We start from the raw sequence: 16,138 nt of genomic DNA, 5'->3' as shown, positions 1-16,138 counted from the left end.
CCATGCATGCACCGCAAACGGATCCAAACGTCCAAACATCACACTGTCTACATCCGTATCTCCTGCCGGCCGAAGTGGCCGTGCGGTTAAAGGCGCTGCAGTCTGGAACCGCAAGACCGCTACGGTCGCAGGTTCGAATCCTGCCTCGGGCATGGATGTTTGTAATGTCCTTAGGTTAGTTAGGTTTAACTAGTTCTAAGTTCTAGGGGACTAATGACCTCAGAAGTTGAGTCCCATAGTGCTCAGAGCCATTTGAACCGTATCTCCTAGTCCCGATCCAGCATGGATTTACATATGCCACTATTGGGTAGTAGATCTGTACCTAACTTAACTGCTATCAAGGAATTCGTAGTCAGCGAACAAAAATTCATAGTATTTCTTACAGCTGTGAATCGTCAACAGCGTATGTTCTTTTAGACATGCCTATAAGTATTAGTAACCTATGCCAGCATACGACAATAATAACGCTTCTCTCGACCTCTCGTTGTATCAATGTCCGTGTTGCAGGAAACCAGGTGATGTCGCGACCATTAGGTGATGAATTTGGTTGACTGCGATATAAAGGGACTAGTCTTGGGAGACTGGAATATGGTTGTAAGGGAAGGAGAAAAAGAAAGGGTTGAGGGAGAATATGGGCTTGGTACTAGGAATGAGAAAGGCGAAAGACTAATTTAGTTATGGAATAAATTTCAGTTAGTAACAGCGAATACTTTGTTCAAGAATCACTAGAGGAGGAAGTTTAGTTGCAAGAGTCCGGGAGATACGGGAAGATTTCAGTTGTATTGTATCATAGTCAGGCGGACATTCCGAAATCAGATGCTCGATTTAAGGCGTATCCTGGAACAGATATAGACTCACATCACAATGCAGTAGTGATGAAAAGTTGTCTGACGTTCAAGAGGCTAGTCAGGAACAATCAATGCTGAAAAAAGTGGGATACGGAAATACTAACGAATGAAGGGATACGCTTCAAGTTCTCTGTGGCTAAAGATACTGCGATAAAGAATAGTTTAGTGGACGGTTCTTTTGAAGAGGACGAACATATCTAAAAAGGGCGAACACAGAAGTTTGAAAGAAAAACCTACATGAAGAATGTGAGGAAACCGAAACAGAAACGATTGTCGGAAGGACTGATTCAGCATATACAAAAGTCGTAAGAACTTTCGGTGAAAATAAGGAAAGGGTGGTAACACTGGGAGTGCAATGAGAATTCCACTATTAAATGCAGAGGAGAAAGCGGATAGATGAAAGAGTTCGTTGAAGGCACCTATGAGGGTGAAGACGTGTCTGATGACGTGATAGGAGAAGAAACGGGGGTTGGTATAGAAGGGATAGGGGATCCAGTATTAGAATCAGAATTTAAAACAGCTTTGGAAGGCTTAAAATCGAAAAAGGCAGATAACAATCAATGAGAATTTCTAAAATCTCTGGTGAAAGTGGCAAAAAAAGACTACCCACGACGCTCAATAGAATGTATGAGTCTGGCGATTACCATCACAACATCTACACATTTCCGAAGATTACAAGAGCCGACAAGTGCGAGAATTATCGCACAACCAGCTTAACAGCTCAGGCATCCAAGTTGCTGACAAAGATAAGACACAGAAAAATGGTTGGTTCAAATGGCTCTGAGCACTATGGGACTTAACTTCTGAGGTCATCAGTCCCCTAGAACTTAGAACTACTTAAATCTAACTAACCTAAGGACACCACACACATCCATGCCCGAGGCAGGATTCGAACCTGCGACCGTAGTGGTCGCTCGGTTCCAGACTGTAGCGGGTAAAGGCATCAGAGAGGCAATTCTGACTTTGTGGTTGATACTGGAAGCGAGACTAAAGAAAAGCAAGACAAGTTCACAGTATCTGTCGACTTGCAAAAACCGTTCGACGATGTCAGATGATGCAAGATGTTCGAAATTCTGAGAAAATATGGGTAAGCTATAGAGAAAAGGATGTAATATATAACATGTAAAAGAACCAAGTGGGAACAATAAGAGTGGAATACCAAAAACGAAGCACTCGGATTAAAACGAGTGTAAGACAAGGATGTAGTCGTTCACTCTTACTGTTAAATCTGTACACCGAAAAAGCAATGACAGAAATAAAAGAAAGTTTCAAAGTGGGATTAAAATACAAAGTGAAAAGATATCAGTGATAACATTCGCTGATGACATTCCCATCGTCAGTGAAAATGAAGGGAAAATAGGGGATTTTCTGAATGGAATGAGCAGTTTAATGAGTGCAGAATATGGTTTGAGAGTAAATCGAAGAAAGACGAAAGTAATAAGAAGTAGCAGAAATGACAACTGCAAGAAACTTACCATCAGGATTGGTGATCACAAAGTAGATGCAATGAAGTAATTCTGCTACTTAGGCAGCAAACTGATGCATGACGGCCGGAGCAGTGAGGACATAAAAAGCAGATAAGCGCTGGCAAAGAGGGCATTCCTAACGAAGACAAGTCTAATATACTACAGGCCATTAAAATTGCTACACCACGAAGATGACGTGCTACAGACGCGAAATTTAAGCGACAGGAAGAAGATGCTGTGATATACAAACGATTAGCTTTTCAGAGCATTCACACAAGGTTGGCACCAGTGGCGACACTTACAACGTGCTGACATGAGGAACGTTTCCAACCGATTTCTCATACACAAATAGCAGTTGACCGGCGTTGCCTGGTGAAACGTTGTTGTGATGCCTCGTGTAAGGAAGAGAAATGCGTACCATTATGTTTCCGACTTTTATACAGGTCGGATTGTAGCCTATCGCGTTTCCAGTTTATCGTATCGCGACATTGCTGCTCGCGTTGGTCGAGATCCAATGGCTGTTAGCAGAATATGGAATCGGTGGGTTTAGGAGAGTAATACGGAACGCCGTGCTGGATCCCAACGGCCTCGTATCACTAGCAGTCGAGATGACAGGCATTTTATCCACATGGCTTTAACGGATCGTGCAGTCACGTCTCGATCCCTGAGTTAACAGATGGGGACGTTTGCAAGACAACAACCATCTGCACGAACAGTTCGACGACGTTTGCAGCAGCATGGACTATCAGTTCGGAGACCATGGCTGCGGTTACCCTTGACGCTTCATCACAGACAGGAGCGCCTGCGATGGTGTAATCGACGACGTACCTGGGTGCACGAATGGTGGCAAAACGTCATTTTTTCGGATGAATCCAAGTTCTGTTTACAGCATCATGATGGTCACATCTGTGTTTGGCGACATCGTGGTGAACGCACATTGGAAGCGTGTATTCGTCATCGCCATACTGGCGTATCACCCGGCGTGTTGGTATGGGGTCCCATTGGTTACACGTCTCGGTCACCTCTTGTTCGCATTGACGGCACTTTGTACAGTGGGCGTTACATTTCAGATGTGTTACGACCCGTGACTCCACCCTTCATTCGATATCTGCGAAACCCTACATTTCAGCAGGATAATGCACAACCGCATGTTGCAGGTCCTGTACGGGCCTTTCTGGATACAGAAAATGTTCGATTGCTGTCCTGGCGAGCACATTCTCCAGCTCTCTCACCAATTGGAAACGTCTGGTCAATGGTGGCCGAGCAACTGGCTCGTCAGAATACGCCAGTCACTACTCTTGATTAACTGTGGTAACGTGTTGAAGCTGCATGGGCAGCTGTACCTGTACACGCCATCCAAGCTCTGTTTGACTCAATGCCCAGGCGTATCAAGGCCGTAATTACGGCCAGAGGTGGTTGTTCTGGGTACTGATTTCTCAGGATCTATGCACCCAAATTGCGTGAAAATTACTTAATTTTGATTTGTGGACGTACCTGACCGAAATTCTGGCGTCTTTTATTCTAGCGAATTTCACCGACAAAAAAGTATGTCACTGCACATTCTTCACGAAGGTGTCCTGCAAAGTTAACGAAATCTCAAAATAACTGTTAGCAACACTATTACTGGAGGCGTAACAGAGGTTGAGTATGTCAACGCATTGTTATTTCAAGCGATGCAACAATAAGTTTAGTTATGTAGTCTTGTAGCGAGTAGCAGAGCCAATGTCGCGGTGTATTGGTCGCGATAGGCCTTGAAACTCAATTGTTGGCAGTATACGTACCACCTCAAATATTTGGCGGGCCGGATACCGGGGATGTCCGGCCAGCTAACGCGGGCCGGTTTGCCGGCAATCGCGGGTCGGTTTCGGCCCGCGGACCGTAGTTTGGAAACCCCTGTCCCAATGGATAAGCGTTCATCGGTTTTAACTGCTTTAGGAATTGCTAAGTATCGGATTTCCTGGTTAGTAATGCTATATTCAAGGAATAGAAATTTTGCTGTAATCGTGGTCGTGAAACAGTCACTGCCGTTGTCATACACGTCTGTTCACATTTAACCTCGATACAGGTCAAACACATTGAAATATCGACACACGCTGTGATAATAATCTGTACAAGCTATCCCCACTGCAATCCATTGGCCGTCATGGTAGATGCGAAGGCATAGTATCGGCTAAGAATTTATAATCAATTTTTGATAAAAACCATTTGTCACTGTCCGGTATAGTTAGTACAAGTCACTGAGGATCGATCCACAGTGATTGGGATGACACTCAGCCGGAACGATATGGCTCCTGGTAGGCCATTGCAACAGCCGCTATGCTGACTGACTCAGCAGTAACATCTAGCAGTAACATCACTCGCTGGGCGCTCTTGACGCTTCATAGTCGACGTGTGCGAGTAACATATGCTTGCTTTGAATAAGAGACCATGGGTCGATTAGATCCTGGCCCTGAAAAGCGTTCTGGAGCTAGAAGCGAAGAGGAAAACAGAAAGTTGTTACGGGCTAGAAACAAGAAGATAAAGAACATTAAATTAAAAACCAAAACATAAAATTGCAATGTATCATTCATAAATTCCCTCTGAGTGTGGCAGTGAATTGTCTCTACAACTATATCATACAAATTTTTAATTATGGCCTTTAAAAATGGTGAATACTTTCACAAGTTGTAAGTGGAAAATTCATTACAAAGAATCTTTTCCTTTTCCAAACACATAATCATTACTGGTTACATTTTCTGCGACACACCACAGAAACACTCTGTTATTTCGGCTACTTCTTTGGTTTGTCGTCCTCACACCAGGGCTTTTGCCGTCCATCATTTCGGCTAACCTCTGGTAGCACACATCATAGGGAGAAGAGATATACCACAAATCAGTAACAGTTCCCTTATTATCTCTTCCAAACTATTGGTATGAAATATTGAAAACAAAACATAATTCCAATACATCATATTTTACAAGTAATTGACTATTCTTTACTTTTTATTAGATCAGCCAAAAATATAGATACTAACTTTATACTGCAAAAATGTCTTATATAACTACATACACAACCATAACTGAAGTGATAGTCCATGAAGAAATTTCTGAAAAATGGCAAATTTTTTTCTGCCATACTGTATTTAATGTGGTTAAACAGCTACTACCATCACCAGCAGGACAGTTTTCAACCTTCTTGTTATACTGAGATATGTTTCATATTGCTTGAAGTATTGCTGCTCATTACTCATTAAACAGTGCCAGAACTCTACTTCTGAGGTCAAGTACCAGTCCAAGCATAGTAAACCCCAACAGCTACCTAGGTCATTAACACTAGGACCGCCGAGTGGTCAATTTGTCCACTTTTTATATTTTAACACGTTATTATTCGGTAAATTTCTAATCTGTGCTGTTGTGAGTTAATGACTTTTCCTAAATGTTAGTGTAGATCATATAAAAAGTGCAATATTTATCTTATCTTCATTAGTTTTCTTTGAATGACCACTTATACTTAAAACCGCCGAGTGGTCACTTTGACCACATTACATGTATATTTGAAAACAGATTATTTAAAGATTGTTGTGTGTCGCTCCCCGGATTTGTTATTAGCACTCGTCAACAATGTACTAAATATGTTGCTTACTGAAGTTTATTCGCATTGTTTGAATTTAAAAGCTCAACAATGCAGTATGTCATTTACTGTTTGCTATTGGGTTTCACATAAACAAGACTGATTATTTGAGTACTGGTCACAGAGCAGTAGACATGGCTCAGATGTCACAGCGATACAAACCACGGCCACGGCCGCTTTCAGATGAAGAAATTGTCACACTTTTGTATGAATCGGATGCTGAAAATGATCCTGAAGTTGTGGACCTTGTGGAAGATTGTACAGATGAAGATTACTAACCTGTCGCTAATGTGGAGAGTGACAGCTCCGAGACTGAAGATGAAGGTAATCTACATTCACTTATTATTATTATTATTATTATTATTATATGAATAATGATCACTATTATAATAGAGCTGACACTTCTACTGCTACTTCTGTTACTGCTATTTTATTGTGTGGTATGTTATCTTTATAATGAGTTGTATCTTTCTAATTATCTCTTTCCTCACGCAGTTGCTGAACCAGGACCAAAAAGTAATAAAAAACAATGCTAGAGAAGGACCTACCCTGGGTAACAAAAGAACTGCACCTCCTGTAAGAGGACCAATACAGAATCAACGTAGAAGAGGAGAACGAAGTGAGGGTTCACTTCCAGAACCTGGCTCAAAACTCCTGGGGAAGGACGGGATCACGGAGTGGACTGTAGCAGACTTTGGTGTTACTACTCCAGGCCGGATAGGTCAACAGAATATATTGAAAGAAACACGGGGACCTACTCCACACACAAAGCGGCACGTCTCAAATGATAATGTTTCGAGTGCCTGACGCTTTTTAGTTGATCAATCAGTGTTGAAACACAAAGAAATGCACAGAAGCAGAGGCACAACGGCTTCTTGGAAATGATTCCTGGAGTTTGCATTTAGAAGAATTAGATACATTTGTTGCTTTCTGATATGTTCGTGGTGCACTAGGTGCCAGATGTATTGAAGTAGATGAGTTGTAGTCGAAAAAGTGGGAAGCCCCATTTTTCACTGACATAATGAGCAGAAATAGGTTTCGAGAAATTTTTAAATATCTGTGTTTTGATGAAAAACATACACGGGCGGAATGTTTGGAAAGTGACAAATTAGCACTTATATCAACTACTTGGAACCATTTTATAGAAAACTGTCAGTTGAATTACATACCTGAATCAAATGTCACTGTGGACGAACAACTTTTCCCCAGCAGAATCAGGTGTCCGTATTTGCAATATATGCCGAATAAGCCTGATAAATTCGGAATCAAATTCTGGCTTCTAGCGGATGTAGAAACAAAATATCTTTGTAATGGGTTCCCTTATGCAGGAAAGAACGAACAGAGGGCACTAATGGGAAGCTTCCAGAACAAGTAGCAATGAAGTTGGTAGCTCCATATCGCAATAAGGGGCGAAAAGTGACTATTGATAATATTTTCACTACGGTCACACTTGGGGAGAGACTGGAAAAAGAGAAAACTAGTCTTGTCGGCACTATCAACCGTGCAAGAAAAGAAATTCCGAACACTATAAAAAAAATGAAAACTCCTCTTTATACGTCTGTTCTATTGAAAAGGGAAGGTATTTCAAATGGCTCTGAGCACTATGGGACTCAACTTCTGAGGTCATCTGTCACCTAGACTTAAAACTACTTAAACCTAACTAACCTAAGGACATCACACACATCCATGCCCGGGGCAGGATTCGAACCTGCGACCGTAGCGATCTCGCGGTTTCAGACTGTATCGCCTAGAACAGCACGGCCACTCCGACCAGCGGAAGGTGGTACTCTGACCGTTTACCAAGGGAAAAAGAACAGAAATATTCTTCTGTATAGCACCTTGCACACAAATGTTGAAATACAAAATAATTCAAAACACCTTCCCGAAACAGTGAGCTTCTACAATAGTACAAAATTTTGCTGTAGATGTCTTGGACCAGATGACGAGGAAATATTCTGTCCGCTCTGGTACTCGGCGATGGCCTGTACTCGTATTTCACAATATCCTTGATTTAGCAACCATCAACGCATGGATCATTTTCAAGCTAGTGACAGGGATCAAAATATGTAGGAGGAATTTCATCCTAAATCTAGCAGAAGAATTACGTAGAGCCTATATGGAAACCAGAAATCAGAAAAGGATGCCAAGGGATGGAAAAGAAAAGGAAGAAAAGGGTGATGGCGATGAAGAAAGAGAAGAAGCGAAAATTCCTGCGAAAGTAAGAAAACTATGCCAAACAAGGAAATGCAGAAACAACACAAATGAAGTGTGCAGTAAATGCAAGAGATAAGTCTGTGGGCTGTGTACATATAAAGTAATAAAGACAGTAGTTTGTAATGCTTGTAAGTAGGTTTAGGTACTATATATATGGTCATATTTAATGATTGGTCTTTCTCTTAACATATTCATGGGTACTTAGTTTCTCCAGTAAGATTAAATTCTATTAATTTTAAAACTACTGCAATACAATTAGTATGGTTGCAGATAAATATTGTGAACTATGTTCTTTAATATTAGTAATATTATGTTCCCGTTGTTGTTGTAAAATACAATGATACTGTTATTAAACGTAATTAAAGTTATACAGTGTCATCAAAGTCATTAATATTTACATTAAACACCACAGCATGTACTTACAAAGAAACTGGTCACTTTGACTACATCGGCGGTTCTAAGTATAGTACTAGTTCCGGCGGGTCTAGTGTTAAATCATTATTCTTAGCCATTTATGAGTCACACCTTACTTGTTATGACCATACTGTTTTCTTCATTAGTTACTTACATATAAATACACACAGATATCAATGGGAGAAATTGTGTGAAAATCAACAACATTATTAAAATATTAGCTTTTGCATACTTCATATTCTATTAACCTTTCAACTGACACAAAACCTCCATTACACATTTCTCTCTCAGTTCAATGTTATATTAACTTCACATATTTCTTGCATCATCATCATCTATTGATCATCTTCTTTGCATCAATACTTAAAAAATCCTTCATCCTCCCTAACTTCTCCATACACCATCTAACTCATTACATTAAACATCCTTATACTTCATATTATTCATCTGAACTAGTAACTCCTCATCTGTATGTCGTTTAAGTAATTTTTTACTTATCCCAATCATCATGTGTCATATCCTTCCAATTCTTTATAGTTCCTTTGATTTTTATGACTCATTCAATAAATCTACAATATTACATAAATTGTTTAGGGATAATAATTAGCTACACTCACTCACTATTAGTTCTATAGTTCTGACTTTGAACCGTTACGCAAAACACGGTGTCTTTGATATCTCAAATATTAGTTTAACATTGCTTTCATATTATTGTAATGACTGTATGACAAGACTTACTAAGCTGTTTCTAATTGCAATATTCGACTATGACTGGTTATTAAACTTAATAATTTCCAAAATTTTCTTACTCTGTGGATAGGAAAGATAGGAGAGAAATGAGACTTGAAAGGGAAAGTAAAGTCCCACACGGCTGGGTGTGTACTAGTCGCCAGTTGGTATACCAGCAATATAGTTGTTGGTTCACTATGCCTGCTCTGATTCTACTTCATCATCTGGGTTACCCCCGTATATATTAAGAGATTGGCGATGTAGTAAATCTTCAAGTTTGGCACCTTGAATCGCTTTGACAATCATTTATTCTGATACTCCCCTTCAAGCTGATTGTAACTATTATCTTCTTGTCTCGTCCTAACTTCCCAGGTGGAAACTTTGCCTCTCAGTCTGTCTATTGAAAACTTTATTTCGTATTCATCTTTGAAGTACACACTGAAATTTCCTTTTAATGAATTAGTAGATATCATTGGGTGCAATTCTCCTTTCATGCTATACTTCTCCCCTGTGTTAGCCTGGGTGTATCAGTTATCACTGTTGACTACCACAAATACATTATCTTCATCACCATCACAGATTTACTATTAATTTTCCTATCAATGAATTCAGTTTTATTCTCCCGTTCTTGTATACCGAATTTTAAGTTATTGATCTTTTTCTTGATTTGCTAATCGTTCTGACACAATGTTGTTATTTCTTCCATCTAATTCAGAGCTGTACTGTACAACTACCTTGTTCCTGAGTGTACAATAGTTTTCGAAGCTGTTGTTGGTCACAAACTGTAAAGGAATCACGCTTGCCTCAGGCCATGTTGTACAAACATAACCTAGAGCACACGAAGTTTGCCAGCATTGTAAAAGCAAAGCCACAGCAAGCGGCGCAAATGATGCAGTATGACAGAACCTAGAATGTTGTTGTGCAAACTCTACAACATGGAATAATAACATGCAACATCCGAGCTCCACCACCCCAACGCGTCCTAGCACTGATAGGAGAAATGCACAGGCAGGTAAAATCATCCGTAACTCAGACACCAGAGTGCAGACAGGTTGCTGGTTAAACGAGGGCAAATGGTCACCTAGCCTGCTACCATAACGTGTTGTCTGGTTTTAAATACTCCCATTTCAGACATGTCGTGTTCATTGACTGTTTATTCCACCTGCGTCACTGATACCGATGGGGTGACAGTCTCCCTAGATACAGATTAACTCTAGTGGTAAACCGTGATGTACTGCTTGCTGTCTGTTTGAAGACTTCAGTTACGTGACTATAGCCTGCCAGCTATGGGTGGACTGCACCACTCAACGCCGCCGCTACAGACGTGGCACAGCCGTGACTGATAAAAGATGAGGACCTACAGGGCGTTCCTCTGGTGAAGGGCAAAATTGACTGACTGCAAGACGCCATCTTCCGCATGGGCACCTGAGTGTCTCCTCTCAGGCTGTATGTGCACCGCCTTCCTGGCTGTATGGTGCCTGTGCTTGGCGAACCCTGGGCTTCCGCTTTCGCATCCGCTGCCATCTGGAAGATGCCGTGGGTACGGGTCTCTAAGCGCACGCCCATCTTCGGGAGTGCTGAGGCCCATCGTATCAACAGAGGTTCTTCCACGGGTCGCCTCGTTGGCTCCCGCTACCGCAACCCACGTCGCCTTGCTCTCAGGCATTCCTCGTCGACACCTTAGAAAGTAGCTTGGACTGTTCCTTGTGGCCAAAAGAGAGAATATTCATTGTAGCGATCACATCAATATAATGTTATTACAGACACCTCTGTTTCACTGAAGCCTTCGGGAGTAAGACTTAAACACCCACCAACTCTCGGAGCTCGAACGCTGACACATGTAACATTATCACCTAAATTGTCCAACTTAAACGCCCACTGACCTCCAGATCTAAGGGGTGACAATTACAACTGGTGTAGCGCAGTGGGTCATTCAGCACCCGCCGTTGTCCCAATTGGTGGTCAAAAGTGGTCTTCATGACGCCCGAGATCGCCACTACTAATCCTTATATCGACATTACTGCAATCCGCTTCGCTCGTCTTGCACTCTGCACATCGGAATGAAGGATGGTGACCGAGAATTAATTTTCTCTCTTGAAATGGCCGTTTCGTTTCACTGTATTACACTACTGGCCCATAAAAATTGCTACACCACGAAGATGACGTGCTACAGACGCGAAATTTAACCGACAGGAACAAGATGCTGTGATATGCAAATGATTAGCTTTTCTGAACATTCACACAACGTTGGCGCCGGTGGCGAACCTACAACGTGCTGACATGAGGAAAGTTTCCAACCGATTTCTCATGCACAAAAAGCAGTTCACCGGCGTTGCCAGGTGAAACGTTGTTGTGATGCCTCGGTTAAGGAGGACAAATGCGTACCATCACGTTTCCGACATTGATAAAGGTCGGATTGTAGCCTATCGCGATTGCGGTTTATCGTATCGCGACATTGCTGCTCGCATTGGTCGAGATCCAATTACTGTTAGCAGAATATGGAATCGGCGGGTTTAGGAGAGTAATACGGAACGCCGTGCTGGATCCCAACGGCCTCGTATCACTAGCAGTCGAGATGACAGGCATCTTATCCGCATGGCTGTAACGGATCGTGCAGCCACGTCTCGATCCCTGAGTCAACAGATAGGGACGTTTGCAAGGCAACAACCATCTGCACGAACAGTTCGACGACGTTTGCAGCAGCATGGACTAGCAGCTCGGAGACCATGGCTGCGGTTACCCTTCACGCTTCATCACAGACAGGAGCGCCTGCGATGGTGTAATCGACGACGAACCTGGGTGCACGAATGGTGGCAAAACGTCATTTTTTCGGATGAATCCAGGTTCTGTTTACAGCATCATGATGGTCGCATCCGTGTTTGGCGACATCGCGGTGAACGCACATTGGAAGCGTGTATTCGTCATCGCCACACTGGCGTATCACCTGGCGTGATGGTATGGGGTGCCATTGGTTACACGTCTCGGCCACCTCTTGTTCGCATTGACGGCACTTTGAATAGTGGACGTTACAATTCGGATGTGTTACGACCCGTGGCTCTACCCTTCATTCGATCCCTGCGAAACCCTACATTTCAGCAGGATAATGCGCGTCGCATGTTGCAGGTCCTGTACGGGCCTTTCTGGATACAGAAAATGTTCGACTGGTGCCCTGGCCAGTACATTCTCCAGATCTCTCACCAATTTAAAACTTCTGGTGAATGGTGGCCGAGCAACTCGCTCGTCGTAATACGCCAGTCACTACTCTTGATGAACTGTGGTATCGTGTTGAAGCTGCATGGGCAGCTGTACCTGTACACGCCATCCAAGCTCTGTTTGACTCAATGCCAAGGCGTATCAAGGCCGTTATTACGGCCTGAGGTGGTTGTTCTGTGTACTGATTTCTCAAGATCTATGCACCCATATTGGGTGAAATTGTAATCACATGTCAGTTCTAGTATAATATATTTGTCGAATGAATACCCGTTTATCATCTGAATTTCTTCTTGGTGTAGCAATTTTAATGACCAGTAGTGTACTTTTAGGCCATAGTAGATGACAGAGGCACTCATTTCACTCTGAAAGTAACTCGGGTATAGCACTGTGAACCTCCTGAGCTGTCCGAGATCAGGGGCAATTGTCACGAGATGTATTTGACACCTATCAGATGTGCGCCAGTTGCCATGCACCAAGGCTGTGCCAGCCAGATGTTTTACTTCCTGCCTATGGGATCATATGGCACCGACTGTAATGAATGTAGATGGACTATGATATGCCGTACGAATTAGAGTAACTCCTCTCGTTTTGTGTTTAGTTTGAACCTGGTGTTCGCTTCCCCTGACTTGTACATTTCCTTGGGTAGGCACTAGTAGAGAACAAAATATGCCGATGGAAACAAGTTTCGCTAATATCGGTGAGTCTCTTGTCGCTATGACGGAACAGTTTTTAAAATTACAAGCTCTGCTTGAGCAGATAAGTGGGGAATTAGAACATCACGGAAGCTAAGCAGGGCACTGCAAGCCGTACAAGGAACAGGTGCCAGAAAATTCCAGGATGTTAAAAATACCTAGAGTGTACCCTCTCTTTCTGTGGTTCTTCGACAGCAAATTTAATAACAGCCCTCCAGAATGAAGGATGGTGAGTGCCAATTATTTTTCTACCTTCTTTTCCGGCATGGCAAAGAAAGAAAAAACTCTATTTCTCAGTGACGTTTCAACTTCAGCCAAGCTGGGTAGTCGGTCTAACGAAACATGCCTTCTTATGGGCTATCTACGATTGGTTTGGGAAACTGAAGCATGTCACCTACCGTAAAACCTTGAAGGATGCCTAAAAATTTGAACGTTTGACTGAGGGGTTACGGCAGAGGAATCGGAAACAGAACAGTACTCCCTTCTTTAGTTAAAAATTAAACACATTAACTTAGAAGAACAATAAGACGGTTGAGTCAGTCTCGGATAGTATCCGAAGACTCAATACAGTGTTACGCCTAGAAGCTGAAAATAGGACTCTCGATGTGTTTTTGCCCGACATTCCTGCTTAAATGTCGTGCAAGCTCAGAATGGAGAATCGTTCAGATGTCGGCATGGCTGCTGAGGTTGCTGATGACCGTTGTGTGTTGGTTTCGACAGTAAAGTATCACAGGTGTGGGTGTGATGCACATCTCAAGAAAGTGTCGACAGGAAAAGTGCTATGGATCTGGACGAGTGGATCACAAAGCAAGAGAGTACAGGGCTAAGAAACGAGGCAATCAGTCTCTGCAGAAGGGCCGTTAAACAGGAACGGGAATGAGGCAGCCGTTGGAAGAAGTTCTCAATAAAATGTAATACTGCACAGTTAGATGCAGAAACGGAATGCTGCTTGTGGGGTTTTGTTGGTGACATAGAACATGGATTTTTAGTAGATATAGGGGCGCATGTATTGGCCGTCGACTAGATCTTTTGGGTAGAAAGAGAATACTCCCTTCTTGGTAGAGATTATGTGGAGTGGGTATTCACGGTATAAATTCATTGAGACAACACAGCTCAAATTTATCGTTAAGGATAGGACTTTTTATGAGCACATAGAGGTGTTGCCAGAAGTGGGGCAAAGGTATTCTGTGATTCTTTCGCTTGATTTCCTAACTTAATATTATGCCGAAATCAGTCTTTCACGTTATATAGTTGAACTTGGAGGAATCTTGTTTCCGCTGGGTGACACCGCTGCAAGTGAGGCAATGTCGTAAGGCCGTACCTCATTGAGATGTAGCTGTGTACACTGTATACACTCTGGAGATGGGTTCTCATTATAACGTGTCTTCATACAGAGGGAAATTAGTTTATCCATAGACACAGACTTAGCACAGGAAATGTTACGCGTGGTTGAACCACTGGAGAATAATGATCATTTGGACACAAAACACTGTGTTGTACACAGAAGCGTAGTGCGCATATTTAACTGTAAATGGAGAGTATATTGTTCCTGTTAGTCGATAATTTCGGTATGGACTACACGAATCCACCGTAGGGCTTAACAATCGCCATATTGAATATTTTGGAGGAAGAGAATATAGACAGGCCCTATACCGAACACAGTCACAAGCATACCGACAATGATTCTGCGTTTCGAAGTAAAGTCCGTCATCTGCAAGGTAGTAGCAGTCCGTGTTACGAAAACACTATTGTTACAGTTTAAGGACTTTTTATAATGGGCAGCTCGATTACCCATGACTCATATTACGCAACATCGCATACCAACAGGCAGAGACACGAGAAGATACAGAAAGAAAGCGTTGTCTCAGAGATTGGAGAGGAGTACCACAAGTTGCAACTTTGGGATGAGAACTTAAGGTGACAGACGTCGTGCCGCAGGCAGATATACGTATGAAATGGCCATGAATCTACGAAGGTAGCAACTTGTTGAAAACCTTATCTGTGAGAGCAATCGAGGAAGATATGCAAGAACTTAATACCACCTTATGTCAGGTGCCAAATACAGTAGACGGCGGGAAACCAAGGTGGACCACTCAGCTAACGAACATCGAATGTACTGTACTGAACAAATGTGATGTGGGAGTGGGTGGTGGGGGTGGTGGGGGTGGTGGGGGTGGTGGGGGTGGTGGGGGTGGAGGGGGCTAGGGGAGGATAGCTAAAGAACTCACGGAATTTTTTCACTGTGCAGTGGGAACAGCCAGTAATAACCAGGCAGTAATTCAGAAATGAATGAGTTTCTTAGACTGGAAGATGACTATCACGAGATTGTTACAGATACCGGCAGACAGGATTAACGATGGAAGACTTCAATTGCAGGAATGCAAGAATCCATGCATCGTACAATGCATGGGGAATTAAATTCGGCGTTGATGTCGCCGCAGCAATTTTTGGAAGAATTACGTCAACTGCGGAGACATTTTTCCACAGAGCTCCAGCGTATAGTCGAATAGTCGAATTGACACAAAGGAATGTAGCTCTATTTTATAGCATAGTCACCGTATAGGTTACATCAGATATGGCGAGATTACAGATATCGATCGCATTTCCGGTACTAAATTGAAGCACCCGCTTTCTTTGCTGCAGCATTCATCCGAACCCGATGAAGAGGGAAACCATTAGTAAATGGGCACAGCTATCGACCGAATAAGTATTAAAATTTATGGGACGATGTGGTGCACCTACTATCACGACAATAAACGATTTGCAGGATTCTGAAACAGAAGTGTTGCTATTTGTCCAACTAAGATGGTACAACGGATATACCAGGTGATCAAAAAGCCTGTATAAATTTGAAAACTGAATAAATCACGGAATAATGTAGATAGAGACGCACAATTTGACACATATGCTTGGAATGACTTTGGGTTTTATTAGAACCAAAAAAATACAAAC

At 42.4% G+C, this 16,138-nt stretch overlaps 1 protein-coding gene across 1 annotated transcript in view; it reads left to right on the top strand.

Annotated features, from left to right (window-relative positions):
* Nucleotides 1–16,138, top strand: part of LOC126203546 (laminin subunit alpha-5-like) — a 233,683-nt gene that overhangs the window by 125,102 nt on the left and 92,443 nt on the right. The window lies entirely within an intron of this gene.

This window comes from Schistocerca nitens, chromosome 9, assembly GCF_023898315.1.
Source record: "Schistocerca nitens isolate TAMUIC-IGC-003100 chromosome 9, iqSchNite1.1, whole genome shotgun sequence".
Classification (NCBI taxonomy): Eukaryota; Metazoa; Arthropoda; class Insecta; order Orthoptera; family Acrididae; genus Schistocerca; species Schistocerca nitens.
Note: the sequence above shows the minus strand (reverse complement) of the source record. Positions and strands in the feature narration are given on the sequence as shown.